Consider the following 20372-nt stretch of genomic DNA (forward strand, 5'->3'; position numbering starts at 1 on the left):
AACCCATACTACTTTAACCATCTAGTTTTCAAGTTGGTGTAACAGACTGATTCATGGCTCTTTCAGGGTTCTCTCCAAGTCATAGGTGGTTCCTGCCAATTCTAGGAAATAAAACTAATTTCTAGGGGGAAACTAAAGTATAGGCCATACTGTAGGAAAGGAAGGCAGTACATAAAAAGAATACTGGCAATGATATGAATCAGCAAATAGCAGTTTTCCGTTTGCTATAGTGTTTTAAGGACTCTGTGAAACAGGGCTTAAAATCATGTTCATTTTGCTATCGGAAACAATGCATTACTTTATAATCTTATGCATTTAATTTTTCTCTTCTAGCAGATCACTGGCACCATCCTTTTTGTAATTCCCCTATGCTATACCAATAAATCATAGTTCAGTAGTGCTATAAGGATAGGCTAATGGAGCAAGGAGGGATCCTTAAACTTCAGGATTGCAAGACTGCTCCAGAGTGACTTGCATTTGGTTAGATTCAGGTAAGCTGTATTCTGATTTATCTGGGACATCATACCTCATGGTATGTACCAGGACTTGTTTGGAGCTCACATACATGAAGACAATTATATACAGAGCTACATGGTTTCCTTTTGCCACTTGCTTTCAGATTGGCTCAAATTTATAGTAGCTTGTAAGGTGTTTTATCATAGCTAGGTCCTAGACTAGTATGGAGTTTATTGGGATGGTCTATCAGGAGTGCCTAACCTTTTGACATCTCTGGACCACTCTGGAAAAAGAAGAATTATCCTGGGCCACACATTAAATACAAACACTAACAAAAACAACTTAGTCTAATAATGTTTTAAATAAATCTACTATTTAGTGTGGGGCCACATTCATAGCCATTCTGGGCCTCATGTGGCCAATAGGCCATGGGTTGGACACCCCTGAATTACTCCTCATTGAGCAGTTTATAATCTGTTCTCCATAGTATTCATATTTGATCCAAAGAGAAATCCACACCCATAGCATAGAATATAATGTATATATAGATACACACTAATTTTTTGAAAGTATGGAACTTGGAAGAATACAAACTGTTCTTTCTATTGTGCCTATCTTACCCCATTCCCACCCTGCCAACTCTCCTTTTTTCTCCTCTGTCATTTTGGGTCCCATTCAGGAAATTTCTACTCATCGGCTCTAAAGGAGGAGAGCAATACATTATGTAAGTGGTGTGATGGTCTGTCCTGACTCCTCTGTCAGGCATGGAAGAGCAGCAGTTTACCTGCTTATATTAGTTCTCATGAGGAAGACTAAAGGACTAACCAGAGTCGGGGCTCAGGAAAGTGCGTGAGCCCTGTCCCTGTGGTCACCTCTTTTTTTCAATGTGAGTACAGGTCTGGGAACTTGTATTTCCTCACTTCTGACAAAGCTTACCTCCTGACTGATAATGTTTTTCTGAGAGGCATGTCTGGGATATGCTATGTTTACCCTACACGTTTCCCCTTACCAGCATGAACACGTTCACCCCATGGGTGAAATCTCACTTCTGAGTCATATTCCTATACATAATTACTTTCTATATCACATTCCTTACAGTTCTGAATAAATGTCTTCAGGGTCAGACAGATTGGAAAAATTACCTCTGTAACAGAATGATTAAAAAATAAATTTACACCTATGGTCAGGAGGATGACTATTGACTATGCTATTTATTTTTCACTATTTTAATGAATTCAAACACATTTTCCCTCTTACTGATGTATGATGTAGCTTTGTACTATCAATACTTATAAATTTATACACAGACAAAACTTCTGCACTCAATTTGATTATGAAACTTTCCTGCAAAATGAAACACAAGTGATGAAGATCTGGGGTATCTTTTTACCCACATATGTGACATAAGTGAAAATACAAACAAAATACATCCCAGTGCCTCCAAAATATAAGTAGGTCTTAGCAAGACCTCTGATTAAAAAGGATAGTAGGTAGCATAATTCCTCCAATGTTGTTCTTCTTTCCCAGGATCATTGTTGTGGTGCCACAGTAACCAAAGAAGCATAGTACTGGCATAAAAACAAACACATACATCAATGGAACAGAGTAGAGAGCCCAGAGATAAACTCACACATTTGTAGTCAGTTCATATTTGACAGAGAAGCAAGCACATACGATGGGCTAAAAATGATTTACTCAATAAATGGTAATGGGAAAATTGGACAGATACATACAGAAAGATGAAACTAGATCACCTTCTTACACCATACATAAGAATAAATTCAAAATTAATTAAAAGTTTACATGTTAGATGTGAACCATAAAAATCCTGGAAGAAAAATCTCAGACATCAAGCCCTGCCTGGTGTAGCTCGGTGGATTGAGCACGGGCCTGTGAATCAAAGGACTGCGGTTCAATTCCCAGTCAGGACACATGCCTGGGTTGCAGGCCAGTTCCCAGCAGGGACCAGTTCCCAGCAGGGCACGCATGAGAAGCAACCATACATTGATGTTTCTCTCCCTCTCTCCTTCCCTTCCCTTCTAAAGATAAATAAATAAAAATTTTAAAAAAAGCTCAGACATTATTCATAGCAAAATTTTATCAGATATATCTCTCCAGGCAAGGAAAACAAAAGAAAAACTGAACAAATGGGACTACATCAAACTAAAATTCCTTTGCAGCAAAGGAAATCGTCAATCCCACATTGCAAGTGAATAAGCCAGGAGGAACAATTGGGGAGTGAGACAAACCATGCAACCTAGGGTTCCAACACAGGAAACTATAGCTTCAAAATCTTTCCCTGTAAAAACCTGTGGGAATTGTAGCAGCAGGAGAACCCCCCAGGCTCATAGGAGAGTTATTTGGAGAGACTCACAAGGTCCAAGAATATACACAAGCCCACCCACTTGGGAATTAGCACCTGAAAGGGAACAAGTGCTTGCGGGAAACAAGGGAAGTGATGTAAAGTGGGGCAAGAGACAAGCAAGCTAGGAAGTGGCATTGTTCCTTCTCTGAACCCTCCCACACATTTAGCAACACAATGCAGCACCGTGGGTTGCCCTTCCCTGGCGAATATCTAAGGTTCTGCCCCTTACTATGTAGCAGTTGCCCGAGAAAAAGAAATATAACCCCAATGAAAGAACAGATCAACACTCCAGAAAAAAATCTAAGTGACAAAGAGATGGACAACCTATGAGATGCAGAGTTCAAAACACTGGTAATCAGGATGCTCACAGAAGTGATTCAGTATGGTCACAAAATAGAGGAAGAAATTAAGGCTATACAAAGTGAAATAAAGGAAAATATACAGAGAACCAACAGTGAAGGGAAGGAAACTAGGACTCAAATCAATGATTTGGAACAAAAGGACATCCAACTGGAACAGAATGAAGAAACAAGAATTTAAAAAAATGAGAAGAGCCTTAGGAGCCTTGGGACAACTTTAAACATTCCAACATCTGAATCATTGGGGTACTAAAAGGAGAACAGGAAGAGCAAAAAATTGAAACTTATTTGAAAAAATAATGAAGGGAAATTCCCCAAACTAGTGAAGGAACTAAACATGCAAGTCCAGGAAGCTCAGAGAGTCCCAAAGAATTTGGATCCAGGAAGAAACACATCAAGGCACATCATAATTACATTACCCAAGATTAAAGACAAGGACAGAATCTTAACAGCAATAGTTAAGGAGATGGTTACCTACAAAGAAGTTCCCATAAGACTAGCAGCTGATTTCTCAAAAGAAACCTTATGGGCAAGAAGGGGCTTGAAAGAAGTATTTGAAATCATGAAAGGCAAGGACCTACATCCAAGATTACTTTATGCAGCAAAGCTATCATTTAGAATAGAAGGGCAGATGAAGTGCTTCCCAGATAAGTCTAAGTTAAAGGAGTTCATCATTACCCAGACCTTATTACACGAAATGTTAAAGGGACTTATCCAAGTAAAAGAAAATAAAAAATTATGAACAGTAGAATGACAATAAATTCACAACTATCAACAACTGAAAATCTAAAAAAAAAAAATAACAAAAACAAAAACCAAGAAAACAACTAGAATAGGAACAGAATCACAGAAATGGAGATCACATGGAGGGTTATCAGTGGGGAAGGGAGAGGGAAAATGGGGGAAAGTTTCAGGGAACAAGAAGCATAGTTGGTAGGCACAAAATAGATAAGGAATATTGAGAATATATAGGAAATGGAGAAGCCAAAGAACTTATATGCACAATCCATGGACATGAACTAAGGGGAAAAATGCTGGAGGGAGGGGGTGCAGGGTGAAGGGGGAAATGGGGGAGAAAAATGGAACAACTATAATAGCATAATCAATAAAATATACTTAGAAAATAAATCATCAACAAAATAAAAAGACAACCCACTGAAGGGAAGAATATATTCACTAATACATCTGATATGAGGTTAATATCCAAAATTTATAAAGAACTTACAAAACTCAACACCAAAAATACAGCACAATTAAAAAATGGGTAAAGGATCTGAATAGACACCTCTCCAAAGAGGACATACAGATGTCCAATAGATATATGAAAAGATGCTCAACATCACTAATAATCAGAGAAATGCAAACTAAAACCACAATGAGATACCATCTCACACCTGTCAAAATGGCTATCATCCATAAATGAACAAACAAGTGCTTGCAATGCTGTGGAGAAAGGGGAACCCCTTCGCAATGTTGGTGGAAACGCAGATTGATGCAGCCACTATGGAAAGCAGTATGGAGTGTCCTCAAAAAATTAAAAATGGATATTCCTCTTGACCTAGTGATTTCACTTTTGGGAGTATATCCCAAGGAACCCAAAATACTAATGCAAACACTAACACTATATAAGTTCCCCTACATTCATTGCAGCATTATTTACAATCACCAAGATATAGAAGCAGCCCAAAGTATCCATCAGTAGAGGAGTGGATAAAACAACTAAGTATCCACTAGTTTTGCACTTTTGGGACATTTACACGATAAAACACTACTTGGTCATAAAAAAGAAGAAAATTTTACCCTTTGCAACAGTATGGATGGACATGTAGAACATTATGCTAAGTGAAAAAAGCCAATCAAAGACAAACAGCATATGATTTCACTCACATGTGGAATCAAATGAAGACACTGAACTAACAAGGAAAATAGAGACGAACTCAGATATCAAGAGTAGGATGACAGCTAAGGGTAGTGGGTAGAGGTATTGAGCAAAAAGGAAAAAGGACTCATGAGCATGGACAACAGGGTGGTGATTGCTGGGGGATGGAAGGTTTAAGGAGAGTAAATGGTAATGTGAAAAGTACAGTAAAAATAAATAAATCGCTTTTTCAAAATTACAAAACTGACATGGAATTAACCCTTTTTCCATTTCTGACAGCAATATCTTTATTTTTCATATCCATAATTTTGTTATTGACTGGACAACAAATCTTTGACTGATGATAACACCAGATTTCCATTTTAGACTTACCAGTTTCTCAGTCTGATATTTTTTCCCACCTTTCTTCCTGCTTTCACCCATCTCAAAAGACATAAGAGGCCTCAACATTACTGTCTCCTCACATTCCCCTGGCAGATGTATGATTTGCTATAAACCTTCTTAAGGACGGTCATGCCATATTGATTTAAACAAAATACCCATGTCTATGACTAAATACAATACACCTACCCTACTAGTTATCTATTCTAGAGAAACACCAATATATGTAGACAGAATTGTCCAGAAATGTTTGATTAAAGCTTTCTTTGTAACAGCAAAAATCGAAAAGAACCTACTAGCCTTGAGCTTGGGTGCTATCAGTGAAGACAGTGAGCAGTGAATGAACTCAGTTTGGTTTAATGGGCATTGTTTACAAGATGTGCCGATTGATGAGCTAAGGGTGGGAGATGAAGTTCAGAGTCCTCGATGTCTCAAACATCTTTGGCCTAGGAAACTTGAGAGAATGGAGCTGCCATTTACTAAAATGGTAAAATCTGTTGTTGAAGTTGATTTGAGAGTAGTGGTGGCCGATGAGGGGAATAGGTAGATAGTTTTTTAATAAGTTAAGTATGACGTGCCTATTACAAATGTGCACAAAAGTGTCAAGTAGGTAATTGCATATATGAGTCTGGAACTGAAAAGAGAAGTCTAGGCTAATGGCATAAATTGTGGAGCAATCAACAAATAGTATTTATAGACATATGATTAAATGAGTTTATCTAGGCAGTAAACATAGAGAAGAATCTCAGAATTTAGAGAAGAGAAAGAGAAGCTGAATAAAACAGGCAAGAGAAAGAACAGCCAGTTAAGGTGGAAATCCAGAAAAAGTTATTATCTTGGAAGGCAAGTAAGGAGTGAAGTATAGGAAGTAGCTAGCAACTATGTGAAATTTTGAAAAGGCTAAAATGGTGTTAAAGACTGTTAAAATTTAAAAACATCAGGGGAAAGAATGGGAAGAGTCATCAAGGAGCAGGTATAAAGGACCGACCCATGGGCAAAGACAATGGGCAAGGGGGGATTGAAGGTGGAGAGTGGAGTGGGCAGGGCAGGGGGAGAGTAATGGGGGGAAATGGGAGAACTGTAACTGAACAACAATAAAATTTTTTTGAGAAGTTCTCTATCATATGTAAAGAATTTGAAAAATCTAAAGCATTTAGGAGTGGAACCAGTTAATTTGTGTAACTCATAGAAACTCCCCTATTTGCAAAGCAAAGTGTGTTGCTGGAATTTTACTAGGGCACTTATAAAATCTATAATTTATTATTAAGAAAAGAATGTTTTCCCTAGATTTCCATGTGATTACGGGACTAGTAATAGTCAGTAGCTATAGATTTAAGTTTCCAGTTCATTGTCCAGAATGGTTACATAAATGAAGTTCTGATAGCTTGGAGCATGTCTGACAGGTATAAACTTGCTTTTTAGGTAGTTGGGCAAGCTCTCAGTATCAGGAGCTATAATGTTATTTCAAAAGACTTCCAGTTTACCTGAATCGTACATGGGTTTGCACATGTCGACAAGGAGTCAGTGTGTGTGCATGTTTGAGGGTTTTTATTGTTTTTTTTTCATATTTTGGTCCTGCATCAACAACTTATTTGCTTATTGCCACAGGAGAAAATTGCAAAACTATATAGCTTCATGGTACTATAAACTTATATTCCCCAATTATAACTCTATTCTCGATGTTGCCTACAAATCCTTCTGGGTTTCCCAAGAAAGTTATTGTTTCCATCTTCTTCAGTCTCCATTTGATTCAAGTCTTTAATCCCTTTATGTGTCCCCTATCACTTCTCAAAAGTCACCATATGCAAACTTCCTTTTTTGTCAATTCCACATGCTTACTTGCAACCCCATTATTCTTTCTTCCTTCCCTCCTACATGTGGAAATGATATCACACTTCTATGTAGGTATTCTATGACAACTGTACTCTGGATGTCCCCTGACTCAGAAACCTCAGTTTACTGATTTTTACTTATCTGCCCTATATCTTCAATACTTTTCTCTTTGTTGCCTTATTCTCATCAACATTTAAATACTTTAAGTTTCATTCTTCCCCCTGAAGGAAATTCTCTATTTTCTTCTAGCATTCATACTGCTGACCTGGAGTCCAAATGTCAGTCCTTTTTAGATGATTTGTTTTAGGTTCAGGCAGTTTCAGAATGGTCTTTTCTTTTCTTTTTTCTTTTCTTTTCTTTTCCCAATGTTTTGTGTTCTGAAATTTTGTGAGGTTCTAAAACTTAGATAAGTGCATTCTAAGTACTGATTACTTTTTAAAAATTATGGCAGTTTTCATCTATCTGGGTACTTTACTTTCTTATGTTTCATCTTTTTGAAACAGCTTCCTAAAAATATGGCTGCAGTACCTTTTCGTGTCTTTTAGACAGTGTCAGGTATAATGATTTACAAGTTCTCTTCTGTTTCCCAGTGTGTCTCCACTTTCTACAATGTTATTAATCTCTTCCCATTGGACTTAATAGTTTGTGCAGTATTTTTTCAAATAACTCATGACCGTTGTTTTCCTGTTTTGTTAATTGTGAATGACTAGGTTTATCAGTTTCGTTCCCTCTGTAGGTCTGCCTGCCTGCTCCGATAGCTGGCCTCCCACTTGATTGAGAGCCCTGGCTTTGAATTTGTGTTTGCCAATGGAGTTTATTTCTGTATCAGTCAAGGTCCAACCAGGAGACAAAAACAGCCCACTTACTTTTAACAAAGAGTAATTAATATAAAGACCTATTAACCAGGTATTAGGGAACTAAAACTGCAAAAAGAAAACATTGAGTTATCACAAAGGTAATAACTTCAGTAAGCAATTTATGATACCTAAGGTTAGGGAGAAGGGAAGAATTTGACATTATTATGACTTCGAAGCTTGCAGGGCATATCCTGTAGCACTAAGAGTTACGCCTCTCACAAAAGAACACTGTTCAGTTAGTACAGTTGTCTGAGGAGCTCAGAAGTTTCTAGGAGATGGGATCCAGCCCTCTGAGGAGGAAGCACTCCTCACCTCATCCTGGTGCTGTAGAAGCCAAAACCCAACATCCCTGAGGAGGGGGACTAACCACAGCTGGTGTCAAAATCTGAGAGGACACAAGAAAGCTGATTCTGGGAGTGCTGGAAAAACTGCTAATGAAAACCAACAACTCCTACTGGAATGAACTGTTGCTGTCCAGGTGAAGCAGTGCTGCAGCTGGTATCATCAGGAAGCCTTCTAGTCTGTCTCTAGTGCCCCCTATTGGCAGAGCCTAACAGAAAACACACCAACAAAGGAGAATTTGTAATGTCCCAGCCCCAGTATTACAAAAGGGAGAAGAGTTGGATGGGTTGAAGCCAAGAGATCATAGCTCAATAACCTGGATAGTTTAGAGAAGCTGCTTCTTATCAACACTCATCCACCTTAATGCCAAAATAAAGGGACTTTGTTTTAGATTCCAACACTCACATTAGGTAGCCTAGCCCTCTTTAAAGTGTAGTCCTATTATTTTTACCCCTAGGTTATTGCCACATGCGTCCTCTCTGTGTTCACAAAAAGGGGGGTGGTGGACTGTATGCAGGACATTGCAGTTCAGTATATCATTTTTGAAATAATAACCTCAATTATTACCTCTGTCCTATACAGAATCCCACTAGTCACACCTGTCAATTCTTTGTGGTCCCTCTGAGATACAGATCAGTTTTCATTCTTGCTCATGCAAGGCACACCTACTTAATTTGCTTTACGCCTTCAAGCTCTCTAGCCTACTGATGCCCTACACTTGCCATTCTCAATTCCCTTATGATTTGTTTCCTTTTCATTTCCATGTCCATCTCTGGTCCAGAAGGGAGGACCAATAAATGCGTGTGTTCCATTTGCCTTGGAGAATTGAAATAGAAACCAATGTCTTTTCAAGGGCAAAAACACTGAAATGTTTCACAAAAATATTTGCTTATGGTTGCTTATGTTGTCATTTGCCATTTAAATGAGGTCTATTGGGAAAAACTTGAAGTGCTTTTTAAATTCTGAAAATCAATATTATATAATACTATATTATGGTAATAAGGCAGTCCAGGTCATAAAAGACACCAAACCTCATTCATCATTCTTGGTTTTTAGCTTTTAGCTTGGAAATAAAATGGTAGCATGGGTAAGTAGCTCTATATTTATCAACAATCATTTGTATATTTTTATTTGAGGGTCATATCAAAATGCTATCACCTAATTTTTTACAGTGTACCTTTTCTCCATGTTTGTGTGGGTTTTCTCCGGTCATTCCACTTTCCTCCCACATCCCAAAGCTGTGCACATTAGGTTCATTGGAGTGTCTGCTTGCCCCAGTCTGAGTAAGTGTGGGTGTCTCTGAGTGGCCCCGTGTAGAAGGGCTTCCTGTCCAGGGTTGTTCCCCACATGGCACCCCGAGCTGTTGGAACAGGTTCCCACCACCAGCAACCCCGAACTGGAATGAAAAGGTGGGAAAATAATGACTTGCTTTTTTAAAATTAATCTTTCTTAAATGTATATAGAGTTCACATTTATTTCAGTGTTAAATATGTTTATGACCACGTGTCTCAAGTTCTTTAGATTCTATATTTCCCATACTATTCTTGCCCTCCCTCCTATCTATTTTCTATCTACTGTCTAGGCTACTTATTTTCTGTACCTTCTCCCCCCTTCTCCTTCTCCCTGTTGCTAACCCTCCATGTGATCTCCATTTCTATGGTTCTGCTCCTGATCTAGCTGTCCTCTTAGTTTGCTTTTGTTTTAGGTGTGGCTGTTAATAACTGTGAGTTTGCTGTCTTTTCACTATTATCTTTTTTTATCTTCCTTTTCTTAGATGAGTCCCTTTAACATTTCATATAATAAGGGCTTGGTAATGATGAACTCCTTCAACTTGAACTTATCTGAGAAACACTTCATCTGCCATTCCATTCTAAATGAAAGCTTTGCTGGATAGAGCAATATTGGATGTAGGTCTTTGGATTTCATGACTTGGAATACTTCTTTCCAGCCCCTTCTTGCCTGTAAGGTCTCTTTTGAGAAATCAGCTGACAGTCTGATGGGAACTCCTTTGTAGGTGACTGTCCCCTTATCTCTTGCTGCTTCTAGGATTCTCTCCTTCATTTTAATCTTGGCTAATATAATGATGATGTGCCTTGATGTGTTCCTTCTTGAGTCCAACTTTTTTGGGACTCTCTGAGCTTCCTGGGTTTCCCGGAAGTCTATTTCATTTGCCAGATTGGGGAAATTCTCCTTTATTGTTTGTTCAAATAAGTTTTCCACTTGTGGCTGTTCCTCTTACCCTTCTGGTACCCCTATAATTCAGATGTTGGAATGTTTAAAGATGTCCTGGAGGTTCCTAAACCTCTCCTCATTTTTTTGAATTCTTGTTTCTTCATATTTTTCTGTTTGGTCATTTTTTTCATTCCTTCTGGTCTACTCCCCTGATTTGAGTCCCAGTCTCCTTTCCATTACTGTTGGTTTCCTGTGCATTTCCCTTAATTTCAATTAGTTTAGCTTTCACATGTTCCTCTAATTTGTGCCTAAAATCAACCAGTCTGTGAGGATCCTGATCACCAGTGTTTTGAACTGTGCATCTGAAAGTCTGGCTATTTCTTCATCACTTAGATTTATCAGCTCTGGGGCTCTGAGTTGTTCTTGAGCCATGTTTTGATCTGTTTGTGCCTATTCCGTATGAGGAGCAGAGTCTTAGTTGTTCACCAGGGCAGGGCCCCCCAGGTCGCTGGTTTGTGACGCTGTATGTGGGAGCAGGGTCAGAGAGGGACAATGGCGGTTTCCTCTGCCACTTCCTGCTGCTGGGGCTTGCGCAGTCTGTCTCACCGCTCGCTCCTTCACCAGTTTATCTGCGAGCGAATGTGTGACTCCAATCAGCCCTCAGTGGGTCCGCCCACTTCTCCACACCTGGGATCTGCTCACGGCTGCTGGTGCACCTGGATCTCGAGCCCAGGTCAGTCCGGTGGATCTTTCCTGCCCGACCCCGCTCTGCTGCTGGCTCTGCTTCTCTTACCGGTTTGGCTGAAGTGTTCCTTGTTGTCAGACTTCCGTGTAGTTCAATTTTCTGTGGTTTGGCTGTGTTTTTGTTGCTAAAACTTTATCGTTTTTAAACTTGGTTGTGCGAGAAGGTGCAGTGCTTCCACCTATGCCTCCATCTTGGCGGAAGTCGAAATGTCATGTTTTTACTTAGCTATTGAGCTTTGGTATTAAGTTCATGTGCTCACTAAATAGTTATTCAATACAAAATGTGCGTGAGAAGTTTTCATTTATTTAAATTATGCTTTTTTTTCTGTAAATGTTCTTTGACTTTTCTGGGATATTATTTAATTTGGGGGTGGTGGCATTAAACATTCAAGAACTAATGGAACCCAATACGTCATAAACTACATTTACTACACTTAAAATGGGTACATTTTATTACATGTTAATAATGTGTTTCTTGGAAAACAGTGCTTTGTTTAAGTACAAGAAAAATGAAGGAAGAGTTAATACCTTCAAAGTATTAATACATCTCTTTAACTTCTTTTGCATTTGCAATCCCTTAGACCTAAAATGTGTTTCTTCCACTTCCTTCTGGCTTTTACTAAAGTATAATCTTCACATAAAGCAAGTCTTCCTTGGCTACCTAATCCAAAATGCCAATTCTACCAACAAGTCCTATCCTCTGCGTCTTCTTCATTTCTTCATTGCCTACTATTTTTATCTATCATGCTATTCATTTTATGATTTATCTTTTACATTGGCTGTTATCCCTGAGGAATGTAACCTCCGTATGGGCAAGGGTGTTATTTTCTAGCCTGTTTGGTTTACCATTGTATCTCTAGAGGATAGAATGTATCCTGTGTCTGACACAGAATGCGTACTTGTTAAACTTGTGAATGAATTTGTATATTTATTCTATCACTCTATTTTAGGAATTCACTGATTCATTTAAGAAACCTTAATTATCTCCCTGTTAAGCCTGGTACTAGGTTCCGAAGAGTGGGAGCTTGAACGCAAATACAAGAATAATTTAAACCAGGAGTTGGCAATCTATAGCTAGCTCAATGGCCAAATCCAGCCCAAAACCTGGTTTTGTAAATAAAGTTTTATTAGCTCATAGTCACACTCAGTCATTTATATGTTACCCATGACTGCTTCTACACTACAATAATAGAGCTGAGCAGTTGTGGTGGAGACCAATGGTCCTCAATGTCAAAAATATTCGACATTTGCTTCTTTATAGAAAATACATGACCAGGGCCTAATGATTCCTTCCCAGAAGTGAAAAATACATCTCAACTTCTAAAGCCTTTCAACTTGCAGATCAACATTTTGAAGGACCTGATTACTGTGACAGCATTTTTAGCAAATAAATATTACCTTGGGTTTACTATGAAACCAAGCTTTGAATACATCAAACTAGAAGTCACTCACTTTCTTGATGACTATACTGTAAGTAGATGCTAATCAAACACTTATCTAAAACTGCTATACACTGAAAGTGGATACTAACAGTAAACTTTAATGATTCATAAGTAGTTATTCACCAAAGTCATTTAATAAGTCATGATTCTATTTCTATAACATGACAAATAACTTTTCATTCTGGGAGATAATTTTGTGGAGTCAAAAGGAGTATAATCTAATAAACAGTAGCAGAACAAATTTTCTTAAAAATGTACCTTTTCTTGCCAATTGCTGACCACATTTGTTGTTTACATTTTTCTCTGATGAGACAGATTTTGAGTGACTTCTTTAGCAGAACTAAGTACATGTCATTGGTTGATCTGATCCTGGCGCTTGCTGGAGCCTCCCACTGCTAGAAAGCAGTTTCAAAACATTGTTTTTCAAATTCCAGTAGAAGGATAACTGTTGCTAATTTTAAACTTGTGATATAAAGAGAAATACCCTGAGTTTCACATTTAACCTACAAATTTTCTGCTGTTAAGAATATTTTTGTACAGGAATAAATTGCATTTGTAGTGTGATAAAGAAATCATCACTTCGTTTTCTTATATCTTATAACAGTTCCTATTTTGCTATCATTACTCTCTTTTGTTTGTGTTGTGTGTGTGTGTGTGTGCGCGCGTGTGTTTCCCTATAGAAAACTTAAGAATGAATCACTTACTGCACAACATACCTTCATGAATGAGCATAAGTTTTCGTTGGCCAATTGTCCCTATCAAGTGAGAAAAATGATCCCTGCATTCGTGGCAGTGGTGAGTCAGCCAGTTAACTGGAGCTCTGACTAACCAAAGATCTGAAACTTGCCCTGAGCATACACATAATCCTTTCACTCCAAAAAAATCCTTGTAAAAGAAACTTCTTTTTCATTTTCAAAGAAAAGTTTTATTTTAAAAAAGTGATAGAAGAAACACATTTATATCTACAGATGGTATGAATTATTCAGGTTTTCTTTCTATAAACAAGGGTAAAGAATAAGTCAATCACCAAAGTTAGGGAAATTTTGGTGGGGTTTTTTTTCTGTTAATGAACAAGACTTGTTTCAAATCTCTTCAAACACTCGGTTTTTGGAGAGGCTTTCAGAGAGAGCTGAAGAGAGGTTCTAAAAATTTAGAAGGACTCTTACTTGTCCTGAGCTAAAACTGTTTAGTATTGTTCTGCTGGGGAAAAAAAAGGGAAATAACAGTAGAAATAACAATATTACCAATGAAAGTTTTAATGACATACAGTAAAAGGTAGAATGGGCAAGTTAGCATTCTAATCCTCCTTATAAATTATTTTTTGTGTTCTTCTTTACTGTTGGAAGATAAACACTTTTGCTAAATGCTGCCTCATATGTAGAGCATTTATCTTACAGTTTTAATCATGAGATTATAATTACCAATAAAAATATAATTTGTCAACTCAACAAAAAACCAAGCATGCCTTATACAAAAATCTATCTTGCAAAACCCAAAGCCACCTGAATTTTCACTGTCAGAAACTCCTTCTTTGATATCTGATTTATCTTTAAACCTAATTAATAATGTTTCTCTCTGTTTCTTCTCCAGAATCATATTTTAGTTTATTGAAATTATGTACCCATTTAAGCTATAAACCTGTGTCTTTTAAAAAATCATTTAATCTTTACCATATACTGCACTTCAAACCTCTGTTATTTTTTCTTCTCTCTCAATTGTCGTTACCCAGTTCCAAACCACGTGGGTAGCCATCATCATCTAAGAACTGTTCGCACTCTTGCCAGACTGCTTCCGTCCAATACCTCATGCTGCTTCCAAACTGCACCTATCCAGGACCTGAGCAGGACATCTTAACCTAAAGAAAAAAAACACAAACAAAAAACAGATGGTTTCTGATGTTGTATTCACAACAGATTTGCATAACTATAAAAAACTCTTCCCGGAGTAGCTGATGTTGGGATAAAGATGGAGAGATAATTGGTTTTACATGGTTTCTCTAGTATTTATTAGTTGTTTAATCTTAGAGAAATTATTTTAATTCTCTGGACCCTAATTTCTTTTTTTAAGAATTTTTATTGATTATGCTATTATAGTTTTCCCAATTTTTCCTCCTTTATATACCCTCCACCCTGCCCCCCCTAACCTGCCAGCATCCCTCCCTTAGTTCATGCCCATGGGTTGCACATATAAGTTTTTTGAGTCCTCTGTTCCCTATACTGTCTATTTTATGCCTACTAATTATGCTTCTTCTTCTCTGTCCCTTTTCCCTCCATCCCTTCCTTCCTTCTCCCCACTGAAATCCCTCCATGTGATGTCCAATTCTCTGATTCTGTTCCTGTTTTGGATGTTTGCTTAGGTTTTGTTTTCATTGTTTTTCTTTTCTTTTAAGTTTCTTTGTTGATAGTGGTGAGTTTATTGTCATGTTACTGTTCACAGTTTTGATCTTCTTTTTCTTAGATGTGTGCCTTTAACATTTTATATAATAAGGGCTTGATGACAATGAACTCCTTTAACTTAACCTTATCAGGGAAGCACTTTATCTGCCCTTCCATTCTAAATGACAGCTTTGCTGGATAGAGTAATCTTATATGTAGGTCCTTGCCCTTCATGACTTGAAATACTTCTTTCCAGCCCCTTCTTGCCTGCAAGGTTTCTTTTGAGAAATCAGCTATTAGTCTTATAAAAACTCTTTTGTAGGTAACTGTCTCCTTTTTCTCTTGCTTCTTTTAGAATTCTCTCTTTGTCTTTAATTTTGGGTAATTTAATGATGATGTACCTTGGTGTGTTCTTCTTTGGGTCCCAATTCTTTGGGACTCTTTCAGCTTCCTGGACTTTCTGGAAGTCTATTTCCCTTTCCAGATTGGGGAATTTTTCTTTCATTATCTGTTCAAATAAGTTTTTGATTTGTTGCTCTTCCTCTTCTCCTTCTGGCACCCCTATAATTCAGATATTGGAATGTTTCAAGTTGTCCCAGAGGTTTGTAAGATTATCTTCACTTTTTTGAATTCTTGTTTTTTCCTTTTGCTCCGGATGAATCTTTATTTTTTCCTTTTGCTCCAAATCATTGCTTTGAGTCCTGGTTTCCTTCCTGTCACTATTGGTTCCCTACATATTTTGCTTTATTCCATTTTGGGTATTTTTCATTTGTTATTTCATTTTTCAACCAAGCGCAATCAGTTCTGGACCATTTTGATGACCAGGGCTTTGAATTCTCCACCAGAGAGGTTGGCTGTCTCCTTCTCACTTAGTTCTCTCTCTGAGGTTTTGCTCTGTTCTTTCACTTGGACCATATTTCTTTGCCTTGGTGCAGCTGATAAGTTGGAAGGGGGCGGGGCCTTAGTTATTCACCTGGGCAGGGCAACCCTCTTTGTTTCGCTGTGGTGCTGCCTGTGGGGGAGCAGCCAGAGAGGGAACAGTGCAGCTCCCCTGATCATCTCTAGCCTGCTTTCCAACGGACTCTTGTGGGAGACTGAGAGCTTCTCCCACTGCAGCAACCACCATAGTCCACAGTCAGCTCTGAGTCTCAGTTTCGCCTTTAGTCAGCCTGCCCACCCATTCTGCCCAGGTTTTTCTGGATCAGCCCTCACCATTCACTGCCTTACTGGTCTGATTGTTCTGGTTGGTTTTTTTTCTTTAATTTCTTGGTTATTGGAGTTCCATGCAGTTTGATTTTCTGGCACTTCTGGTTGTTTGTTGATTTTAGATTGATTGTTATTCTCCTTTTGGTTTTGTGAAGAAGTGCAGGGTTTCTACCTACACCTCCATCTTGGCCAGAACTCCTGGACCCTAATTTCTTCAAAACAGCTAGTAATACTTACTTATGAAAGTTGCTGTAATAGTAAAATGAGACCATTCATGTGAGACTGTTTAGCAAAGCATAAAATTCTGTTCAGCAAAGCAGAAAATCAACTTTTCTTCTTTCTTTTCTCAATATATCCTCGGACTGTGTTTTAGATTATCTTCTGCCAAGTCCATCACCTTGCAATCCAAGCTGTAGTGTTCCAGTTTCTGGCAAACACACATGCATCTGAAGTCTCGGCTTTCTTCACTCAGCCAACTTCTACTCATCCTTTAAGACCCAGTCCTGGTATAACCTCTACTGGGATATTCCCCTAAACTACTGACATTCCCCAATCAGGAGAGCTTTTTGAATCCACTGGGCTGCCAATAGTATATTTCTGTGTTTTCACATGCTCTTTGTCAAGAGCTGTAAATGATGTGAATTTTTATTTACTCTCAAGCTATTAAAACAGCACATCCCAGTTTCATGCTGGCAGAAGACAACAGAACTCTGGATTAGACACTATGGATTTCATTACAGCACAACAGGCAGCATGAGCTTTATATGTGAGTTGGTTCTTGTTGTTCCCTAACTCCCATGGTGTTGATGCAGAGGAGGCCCAGGTAGGCACAGAGCATGAGGTAGAATCCTGGGCTTAGAAAACGTGAATCTGTTAATGGACTAAGAGTAAACTTGCCCATCTCTGCCCCAGCGGGAAATTTTATCTTTATTATACTGCACAACAAACAAACCTGTTCTTTGCTCTGTAAGGAAAAACTGACTCTATCTTTAAGGCTTTCACTCTTCAACTATCTATGAAAAAATAAAATAGCATGAAAGGGCAGTTTAGTAGTGCTTGCAAATTTTGCAGAAACATAGATCCATGGAGGAATTTTTCCCAACAACTTCATGGGAGCTTCCTCTTTGTTTACAGGTTTGGTTGGGGAAGGGGATGCATTGGACTGTGTCCTCTTCCCAGTAGAAACTCTGTGCTCAGAAAATGAATGTCTGCTGTCTATTTCAAAATAGAAAATGTACAAAGAGAAGGAAATTAAGGTAAACATCTAAAGTAAGAAAAAGTGAGCCCAACTTCTGGGATAGTTCCTTATGTACATTTTTTTCTTTAACACAAGTGATTATAAAATTATTTAACTACATATTTTTAGACTTTTGTAAGTCTTGTAATATAAATGAAATCACAAATCCCTAAAATGTTTAATTTTGGTTAAAAAACTACAGGCTCCAAAAATACCAAAAATTCAGCTGCAAATTATCAATAGAAACTGTATCTTAATGGATATCTACTGTGAGCATTTGCCTCTTATCCACAACATCTTAATCCTCATATCAGCCAGGAGAAAAAGCTTCCGCATTTCAAATTTAAGAATGAGGAGCTAAGTGGCTTAGCCAAAATGACAGAACTAAAAAGTAGATGGCATATATTTTTAACCCAGTCTATTTGGTTCCAAAGTTTATAAACTAATACTTCTCATGGGAGTCCTCTTCCGACTTTACTGTTCCTCCATGACCACCAGGAGGTGGTCATGGAAGACCGAAGAACTGAGGGAGGTAGAGTTAATACTGGAGACTGACCTGGACTATGTTCAAGGAATGACTATATGGAAAATACTAAGCTGGAACCACCAAGCAGAGATGGAAAAGACCCAAAGTCACACTTCACCTACCTTTCCACTCTGACTGACATCCACTCTAATTGTCAATAACATGGATCACAGTGTTTCTCTTTTCACGTCACAGGAAGCTTGAATTGGGCTTTCCTTGGTAGAAGAGACATGGCTACTTAAAAATGCAAGCCTATTTTCCAGCATTATAAATATATTAATATATAAATATCTCAGGTTATCATTGCCCATAAAGCCTCAGATGATCGCTTTTCATTACTCATCTAGTCTGCTCTCCTTTGAGTCAACAAATACTTGTGCCAAGCTAATGAAAGGCCAGAAGACTTTAAAGAATTAAGAGATGAATTAGCTTAATGGAAGGAATGCTAGTTGAAATTAGATGGAGCTTATTTGAATTCTTGCCTCTGTCACTAGTGAGACAAATTATCTAACTTCTCTGAGCCTCTATTTCATTAATAAGAATCCTTATCTCTAAGACTGTGTAAGGATAAAACCAAAGAAGTATGTCTATTGCCTGAACCAAGGATGATGTTCCTTTCCTTTCTCATTCAGATATGAAAAGGCTATGATGGAATATGTGCTACTCCAGGAAGACTCATAGACATCATAGATAAAGAAAAATTGGTCTTAGATAACTCAAATCTTTAATTTTAGATGAAGCTGATTTCGTCCCAGATATGGACTTTGGATTGGAAATGAAAAAGCTAATCTTCTACTTGGAAATACCATCAAAAGAACGTCAAATAATTATGCTCAGTGCTGTTTTCCAGAGGAAATTCAAAGATTGGCTGGGGCATTTTAAAAGCTGAATTCTTTGTTTGTTACTGTTGGTCAAGTGAGTGGAGTACATAGAGATGTTCAGCAGACTGTTAAGTTGGCTAGAATTCAAAGAGAGAAAAACTTGTAGAAATTCTGCAAAACATGGGCAATAAAAAAACTGTGATCCTTGGTGAAACTAAGAAAAAAGCATATTTTATTGCAACTTTTATATAAAGAATGGCAACTACAAGTATTCATGGTTACATGGAAGTAAGAGAGAGAGCAAGCACTTAGGGATTTTCACAGCAAACAGTGCCCAGCTCTTACAACTACTTCAGTAGCTGCTATATAGCTGGGTATTGAAAATGTTCAATACATTATTGATTTTGATATACCTTCTACTATTGATGAATGTGTTCCTTAAGTTCAGTATACTGGTCATTGTGGGAACACCGGCTGGGCTATTTATTTTCCTGATGCTGAATCAGATAACCATTTATCACAGCTTCTAGTGAAATTATTGTCAAATGCTCAACAGGTTACCCCCATATGGTTGGAACATATGTTCCACACATATGTTCCTGGCTAGAGTAACAGTACAAGAGGACATGTGTTTATATAAGTTGATGCTCAAGTGAATTATCAGGGCAAGAGCACTTTAAACATGGAAGGTTTTCTTCACAAATTCCCAAACCAATAGATGATAAGTCATGGGATTAAAGCTAAAATATTTAAATTCATGGCACAGTTTTAGTGCAGAGAAGAAAACAGTTGCAGCCCTGGCTGGTGTGGCTCAGTGGATTGAGTACCAGCTCGTGAACCACAGGGTTGCTGGTTCAGTTCCCAGTCAGAGCACATGCCTGGGTTGTGGTTCCCAGTAGAGGATGTGTGAGAGGTAACCACATATTGATGTTTCTCTCCCTCTCTTTCTCCCTCCCTTCCCCTCTGTCTAAAAATATGTAAATAAAATAGTTTGATTTTCTAGTTTTTCATGAAAATGTGAAACCTGGTATTCTTGTGTGTCCTGTCCTCTTGTTCCCACATCTACCCAAGAAAAAATAAATCCTTACTAACTAGTTATGTGAGATCCTAAAAATTATAGTGTTGCAGTTACTAATACAAACTGTGTTAAGTAGAAAGATTAAAGTATTCTAACTGTCTTACAAAAAACCCCACAACAACAATTAAGAAGCTTAGAGTTTGAATGGAAAGACTGCCAGTCAAGATGGAGGCATAGGTAAACATAGCTTGCCTCCTCAAACAACCACATCAAAATTACAGCTAAGCTATAGAACAACCATCACTCGGAACCATCAGAAATCGAATTGAATGGAAGTCCAACAAGTACAGAATTAAAGA

At 38.0% G+C, this 20372-nt stretch overlaps 1 pseudogene; it reads left to right on the forward strand.

Annotated features, from left to right (window-relative positions):
* Positions 1-18155: 18155 nt before the first annotated feature.
* Positions 18156-19733, forward strand: LOC119065127 (probable ATP-dependent RNA helicase DDX4; annotated as a pseudogene).
* Positions 19734-20372: the final 639 nt, after the last annotated feature.

The sequence above is a fragment of the Artibeus jamaicensis genome, unplaced genomic scaffold, assembly GCF_021234435.1.
Source record: "Artibeus jamaicensis isolate MK-2021 breed Jamaican fruit bat unplaced genomic scaffold, CSHL_Jam_final contig_402, whole genome shotgun sequence".
Classification (NCBI taxonomy): Eukaryota; Metazoa; Chordata; class Mammalia; order Chiroptera; family Phyllostomidae; genus Artibeus; species Artibeus jamaicensis.